Consider the following 8,444-nt stretch of genomic DNA (forward strand, 5'->3'; position numbering starts at 1 on the left):
GAGGCCGCACGGATCCTCCCGGCAAGTGTTTGCGTCGTCCCCTCCCCTCCCTCCCTCCCTCCCTCCCTCCAGACTGCAGCCGGCCAGCCAGCCTCCCAAAGCACTCGCGCCACTGCCGGCTCTGCAAACACGGGCTCCATTTTCACTGTGCGGCAGCCGGGGCCGGCAATCGCCTGTGTGTGTGTTTGGCACTGAATGTCGGCCTGGCCGGCGACATCTCCGGGCTGTTGACAGGAAAGGCGACGCTAGGCGGGAGCCACACGTGTTTGCGCGCCTCGTCGTCCCTATATCTCTCGCTCACCGACATCCCTCCACGGTACTAAATCACCTCCCGCAACATTCTCTCACACACGCGGCTTGGGCCAGACTCAAAGCTTACCTAATGTGACCTGTTTCTGATTGCATTTTCTGATGCTGAGAAATTAGAGGGAGTGGGAGCGATCTCGTTTACTTGGTAAAAACTTACTGAAGCCAACATCGCACAAGGCCATGCGCACAAGATGCTTCTTGGGTTCAAATGTTTTACTTATGACAAACCTTCACATTATGTGCTATATGTTATCTACATGACGGGGTGAGATCGAACACAAAACGAACCTGCCGGCCGGAGTGGCCGAGTTATTCTGGGCGCTACAGTCTGGAACCGCACGACCGCTGCGGTCGCAGGTTCGAATCCTGCCTCGGGCATGGATGTGTGTGATGTCCTTAGGTTAGTTAGGTTTAACTAGTTCTAAGTTCTAGGGAACTGATAACCTCAGCAGTTAAGTCCCATAGTGCTCAGAGCCATTTGAACAAAATGAACCCAATTTATAACATAAAATTTTGAAAACCTGAATATGATAGCAAAGTCTGTCAAAAGTGGTTATTTATAGAATGAGATTTTCACGCTACAGTGGAGTGTGCGCTGATATGAAACTTCCTGGCAGATTAAAACTGTGTGCCTGACCAAGGCTCGAACTCGGGACCTTTCCCTTTCGCGGGCAAGTGCTCTACCATCATTTTTTTTGTTTTTGTTTTTTTAAATCCCATTTTGTTCGCTTTTAGTTCGTGGCATCTGCTCGGGGTGGACGTCGTAAGACATCCTTTTAAGTTCGTTGTTGATCGATTAAATCAGTTTTTTTTTATTACAGAGGGCAGCTAACACTCTGACCGAACACGCTGATCTACCGTGCCGGCAACATCATCTGACCTACCCAAGCACGACTCACGCCCCGTCCTCACAGCTTTACTTCCGCCAGTTTGGAAGGTAGGAGACGAGATACTGGCGGAAGTAAAGGCATGAGGACGGGCCGTGAGTCGTGCTCGGGTAGCTCAGTTGGTAGAGCACTTGCCCGCAAAAGGCAAAGGTCCCGAGTTCGAGTCTCGGTCTGGCACACAGTTTTATTCTGCAAGGAAGTTTGATTATTCAAAAATAAAGAAATATTTATACGATCTTGGCCTTAGACAGTTTTTACCAAGTAACCTTTCCTTCTTCTAAATGGAGCAATGCTAATTTTTGCCCCTGCAATACCAGACCCAATGTGAAAAATTCAGCGATTCAAGTCTCTTGTAGATGTAACGAAAAATCACGAAAACACTTAGCCGGCCGGGGTGGCCGAGCGGTTCTAGGCGCTACGGTCTGGAACCGTGCGACCGCTACGGTCGCAAGTTCGAATCCTGCCTCGGGTATGGATGTGTGTGACGTCAATAGGTTATTAGGTTTAAGTAGTTCTAAGTTCTAGGGGACTGATGACCTCAGCAGTTAAGTCCCATAGTGCTCAGAGCCACGAAAACACTTTGATCGTGGGCACACTTTTTGGCTCTGAATGGGCCTCCGTCCGGAACTTAACGACTCTCTCCGTGGAAACTATCGCCGCCAGATTAAGACCCACTGAAATGCTGGAGGTTGGAGTTTACAAAGATTTAAACATGATTCGTAATAAAGAAAATGTGACACTGCGGGAGAGTCATTTAGCCGGCATTAAGCTAAGATAATTAATATTTTTGTTTCACCTACAATGTGCGACAAATGATCGGATATCTGCGAGAACATGTAAAAACATTTTCATCACTTTGAAAGATGAGCCCCGGCAGAAGGTTGTAAGAGATTGATGGTACTCGTGGGTTGTGAAGTTGGAAATGTACAACGCGAGGTACTTCTCGCAATGACTATGAGTCTCTCTCTCTCTCTCTCTCTCTCTCTCTCTCTCTCTCTCTCTCTCTCTCTCGACGTCTTCTAATGATGATGATTATATCCCCTTCGGTGCAGAAGAAATGACACTGCAACTGCTCTGATCTTAGGAAAATGACAATCTACTTCTTAGTAAAGACCACACACATGCGGACACACACACACACCTTAATACTTAACATAAATATTTAGTTATGTTACCACGACATCCGCGAAATGTAGAAGAGATTGACCTCATTTACAAATATACCATCACACCAACAGCTTGTTCCCCCTGTCAGCTTGAAGCTACATGTACACGAACTAGTGGTGTAAATTGTACATCTACCAGCATATTTTAAAGCATTAACCAAAGAATTACCCCACCCTTGGGGCAGTAATTACAGATATAATCTTAAGAACCCCCTGCACTGGAAAGTTTGCTCTCATAAAATCACTCATTCCACGCTCTCACTTTCTTATTCTTCTTCTCGCTCTGCCACCAGTCTTTGATTCCGATCTCTGCATCCCAACCAAAATTGTTATTTAAGTATAATTTTATCACTGTAGCCAACATAATTATTGTACTTAAAGGTTGCAACATATCACCTGATTATATAAACGAGTAGGAATTTTAAGCTGTATAAACTTGACGAAACTGGATTTAGATACCACCTGAAATATTTGCTTCAACGCATGTATTCAGCACCTTAAAACAAAAAAAAACTCCAAAGTCCTTTAAAAGTTATTCTGTAATAATGTTGTTGTGATGCATACTCTTTGTACTTGGGGATATTGTTTCTCTTCTGTTATATGATCCTTGCACGTAATAATTATCAGACGTCATATTTGTTTACAAAATATGACAGTATACATGTGTACGACAGTGAAAGGAACCTGTTACCACTGAAGGTACTATATTTTACTTATTTTATTTTTACCGTTAGATATATATTTAGTTTTTTGTGAAAGAAACACAAAACGATGTTCTGAAATAGAGTTTTGTTTTTCCGCGAGACAGTGCCAAAAGTTCCTCCAAAAAAAGGTAACACAAAACACATACATGTCGTACTGACAAATGTAAATCCACCTGATGATGGAGGTTTAAACCTTTGAAACGCGTCGTGGAGATAAATAAACAGAGACTGGTAACAGTAGACTTGTTGTTTCATTTGATGTCAACAACAGTGACGGTAAAGTCTTCCCATTTTAAGACCACCTCAGTACTATTTAAGCGACAAGTTGTTTCATTGCGTGCTGTTAGTCCTGCCACAGCATAGTTTCTACTGAATGTTTACACTTAGTGATTACACAGTCTGTTGTGTGTGCAAAGTGCTAAGACACAGCTTCAATAAAGCGCGATATCATTTTATCGTAAGTATTCTGAGCAGCGAATCAAGTTATCACATTACCGCTCATTACTGTAAGCAAAACGCGACCGCAACTGCGTACGTCCGCCACCCACGCGCGACCGTTCAGTCTGTCAGCCGCCACACAGCACCGACGCCACCCGCGCAGCCGTACTCGGCCGCGTTTTGTACCAGACTCTGACCAGCAATGCCAGCGCAGGTGCTGTCTCGACCCGTTCGGGTGATCAGGGGACAGTTCACAAGGATCGGCATCTCTCGTCCGAGAGAGAGCGACCGCGCTGCCGCCACGTGGACTGCGACGTAATCATCCGCCACCACGACGTCGCCAACGCGTAATGGGCTCTCCGTCAGTGGGGCTCGCTAAATACTGCACAATTTCACGGATACCCGCTTGCCATAAATGTTGCAATCTGACGTCTGTAAGGAATATTTGTTACCGACAAAACTTTTAGAATTTCCCGGATAAAATGTTCTTTTTTTAAGTGATAAATTCTTTCTTCCATATTTTTAAAATCGGCTGCATATTTGCACACCCGCAAAATCATGCACTGCAATAATAAAGTAAATAAATGAACCCAAAGACTGAACAATAAACAGTGGAGACTAGTATATTGGAAAACCGCCTCAGTTGCGAAAAATTTTCTGGTCTGTACCCAGGTTTCGGCTACAATCATCTAGCCTTCTTCAGGAGCATAAAATTACTATAACATGCCAGAGTAAGGCACAGTCAACATTAAAAAATTAAAACCTATTGTACAGTTTTTTAATGTTGACTGTGCCTCACTCTGGCATGTTGTAGTAATTTTATGCTCCTGAAGAAGGCTACATTATTCTAGCCGAAACCTGGGTAAAGACCAGAAAATTTTTCGCAACTGAGGATGATTTTTCAATATATTAGTCTATCACAGTTGCTGACGGGGTTGCAATATTCTAAAAATTCTTACAGTGGAGACTATTTGCTGACACAATTCTATTGGTCAATTTTTTAATAACTGTGTTCAAAGTGTGAACTATTTGCATTGCGACACTCAGAGGCGGTCCACTTACTCTCACAGATAAGTACACATGGGCCAGAGACGAATCACCAATAGCCGTGGAATGCGGCATCTCTGGTGTCTGTAGACATATCAGTGTGCCCGCAGAATCCGTTTGTGTAAGAGCAGTTCTTTTGTTTCGTAATAAAAATGATAAGCGTGATAATAGAGTGAATAATTGTTAGGTTTCACATGAAACTTGGAAAAACTGCAACAGAAACCGATCTTTTACTACAAAAAAGTGTATGGTGAAGATTGATTATCACGTAGTCGAGTCGTTCAAGAGTTTCCAACAAGGCGGAGAAGACGTTCAAGATGACTCAGGCCCCGGACGCCCTTCGACGTCAAGAACTGGTGAAAATATCGCAAAAGTTTATAATATCATTCGATGTGACCGTCGGTTGAGTATTCGATCTATTGCTGTAACTGTAGAAATAGACGAAGCATACGTAAGGAAGATTTTACACATTCATTGAGAAGACTGGTTCAAATGGCTCTGAGCGCTATGGGACAACATCTGTGGTCATCAGTCGCCTAGAACTTAGAACTACTTAAACCTAACTAACCCAAGGACATCACACACATCCATGCCCGAGGCAGGATTCGAACCTGCGACACTAACAGTCGCGCGGCTCCGGAATAAAGTGCCTAGAACCGCTCGGCCACAGAGGCCGGCTAATCAGAAGAGTCCGTGAGAAAATAATAAAGAAGAGGATCCGAACTGTGGAGCACCAAGTCATGGGTTCTGCATCTAGACAACACACCGGCTCATACTGCAATTGTGTGTTAAGAGGTTTAAAGCGAAGAATTTTAGTATTGGCCACACACATTATTCACCTGGTCTAACACTGTGTAAATGATCTGTTGCGCAAGGTCAAATCTGTACTAAGGAACAAGATTTGAGCACGTTGGAGCAGTAAGAGAGAAAGCGGCACGTGTCATCAAGGAGCTCACAAAGGAAGACTTCAAGCACTGCTCCCATGAATGGGAAATTCACATGCAGCGTTGTAGGGACAGAGGAGAAGAGGCACGGAGTATACTGAGGGTGACAGTAACTAAACATGTATCTTTTTGAAACACGACGTGTACAAACAAGACATGTTGCCTGTAATTGAAAAAGTGTCACGATGACCTCTGCAATGGCAGAAGATTGCAGACTGGTCCTCCACTGGGATCTCTAGGAAGGGACTGCCGAGGGGGAGGAGACCGTGAGAGAAAGGATTCAATAACCAACGAAAGGATAACGTTTTACGAGTCGGGGCGTAGAATGTCGGAAGTCTCAACGGGGCAGGAAAGCTAGAAAATCTGAAGAGGCGAATGCAAAGGTTCAATCTACATACAGTGAGGCTCAAAGAAGTGACATGCGAGGAAGACAAAGATTTCTGAACAGATGAGTATAGCGTTAATATCAACAGCAGCATAGAAGGATTTGTTATGGTGGTGGTGGTTAGTGTTTAACGTCCCGTCGACAACGAGGTCATTAGAGACGGAGCGCAAGCTCGGGTTAGGGAAGGATTGGGAAGGAAATCGGCCGTGCCCTTTCAAAGGAACCATCCCGGCATTTGCCTGAAACGATTTAGGGAAATCACGGAAAACCTAAATCAGGATGGCTGGAGACGGGAGATTTGTTATGAACAGCAAGTCAGGGCAGAGAGTGACTTACTGTGAACAGTCCAGTGATAGGGTTGTTGTCATCAGAATCGATAGCAACGCAGCACCGACAACGATGACTCAGGTATGAATGTCGACGTCGCAGTACGAAAATGAAGAGACAGAAAATATATACGTATAACGGACGGTAATTCACCACGTAAAGGCAAATGAAAATGTAAAACTCCCAGTGTGTCTAGTACGCAGAACAGTTGGCTGCAGGCGATCGGCCGGCCGGAGTGGCCGAGCGGTTCTAGGCGCTACAGTCTGGAGCCGCGCGACCGCTACGGTCGCAGGTTCGAATCCTGCCTCGGGCATGGATGTGTGTGATGTCCTTAGGTTAGTTAGGGTTAAGTAGTTCAAGGTTCTAGGGGACTGATGACCTCAGATGTTGAGTCTCATAGTGCTCCGAACCATTTTGATACTAGTAGACTCGCTCTTCCTGCCAGTGCTAGACTGCTTTTCGTTTCCTCCACGCTCCGTCTGTCATGGGTTTTTTCCTGCCTAGGTAGCAGAATTCCTTAACTCTCTCTGAACAACGCTTCAATTCGTATGAAAATGTACGGAAATGGCTGGTCGAGTGGTTCGCTTCAAAAGAAGCACTGTTTCTTTTGGCGTGGCATTGACAGCCTGCTGGATAGGTGGGAGAAATGTATAAATAGCAATGGAGATTAGTTTGAATAAAAAATTGCTTGTCAGTTTCAAACAAAAGACGTGTAATTATTGCAACCAAATTCCGGTTTCGTACTTCTACACCTGGTAATTCTGTATCAGCCCGTTCTGCCGACGACTCACTTGGCACAAAAAATCTGTAGTGCAGCACGTAGCGCTTCATCAGATCAAATACAATGTAAGGAGCATTCTCTCGGCTTATTTGCAGTGTACGCATGGTAAAAACTGAAAATAAAAACAAAATTTTCGAATGGCGACACGAGTGCAAGACTCTTGGATTACCGATCTGCACTCTTCCCGCTAAGTCAAATGCTGCATGGAATCTAACATAGATTCCGTGCCCAACTCCCCTGCTAAAAATGGTAGTTTTTCTGAACGCTTGGCCATTTGGAGCTAACACTTCTCCTATTTGGCCCAGCCCTGAATAGACCACAAATTCAGACGAAATCTGTGATCACAAGTAAGCGTGGTCCCATTGTACGTTTCATCTTTTCTGTCCCTTGTATCGGTAAATTCCACACAGCGCTGGTAGCTTTTCGACCCCAGTTGGCAATATGTACGATTATTGCGTTATGACGCTTGTGCACGATGTTGCGGGGAAGAGGTTGTGTAGCCCCCCGGGAGCAGCACAAACGCGGGGCCGGGTACTGACCCCTGGGGTAGTACACAGACCCCCCACAGCATCTGGAGCGGCTGGATTCCATGCTGCCTCCGGCGCTCAGCGGGGGCGACAGCCTCTAGGAGGAGGTCGTAATGAAGCAATAAACTGCTGGGTGGACAAAGGGCCGGCCGAAGCGCCAAGGGCCGCGCCTGTAGCCCAGAAGAGGTGCGGGTAGCGAGGGCCCGTCCTACGGCAGTCGGACGCCGCCGCCGCTTTCATTTTAAACGAGTGTAGCACAGAAGACTCGGGGACCGACTGCACTCGCGTGGCTGTATTCGAGGAGAAAAAATATCTGTCTGCACACTTTACTGCATAGACTTTCTCTGGGGAAACGGCGGGACGAAATCATAGCAAGTGTTTCGAACTTAGATGCAACTATCTGAGAAACGTGGATTCGCCAGGCTCAGAATATACGGCACGGTAGAAGGCATGAGTACCATTACAGATACGAGGTGCATACAGACGTAAATCTCATTAACCATGTTATGAATGCAGTTATCCTGTCATTAAGGTAGTTTGGTCGCGTCTCGGACAGTAGGTGTGTGTGATGGGCAAAAATCCGTGAAATATGAAAAAAAAACACTCATAGGTGAAGCTAAAAATATACGACTTACGAACGTTATCATATACATGAAAATCTTTTTATTGTTTCATTTATGACGCAATGTAATGGTGATGAGAGCCTTCATCGTGTTTCATCCTTACTGTGGTAGGCGGAAGTGAGTGACCGTGACTGGCAGATATCTGAATACAATGCACACTGTGGAACGCTTACTTGCCCTAGAAAAAGCTATATTCTATATGAATTTTCAACTTTACAGTATTTGTGATTGTGCTCTCACTTATACAATCGTCACACAGTTCAGTCCACACTGGCATCGGCATTACGTTGCATCACGGAGACACAT

The 8,444-nt window shown here is 45.2% G+C and overlaps 1 non-coding gene across 1 annotated transcript; it reads left to right on the plus strand.

The window, feature by feature from the left end:
• The first annotated feature begins 1,299 nt into the window (after window positions 1-1,299).
• Window positions 1,300-1,374, plus strand: Trnal-caa. The gene has a single exon. It is a non-coding gene; the product is annotated as a tRNA-Leu (tRNA).
• Window positions 1,375-8,444: the final 7,070 nt, after the last annotated feature.

Source organism: Schistocerca americana, chromosome 9 (assembly GCF_021461395.2).
Source record: "Schistocerca americana isolate TAMUIC-IGC-003095 chromosome 9, iqSchAmer2.1, whole genome shotgun sequence".
Classification (NCBI taxonomy): Eukaryota; Metazoa; Arthropoda; class Insecta; order Orthoptera; family Acrididae; genus Schistocerca; species Schistocerca americana.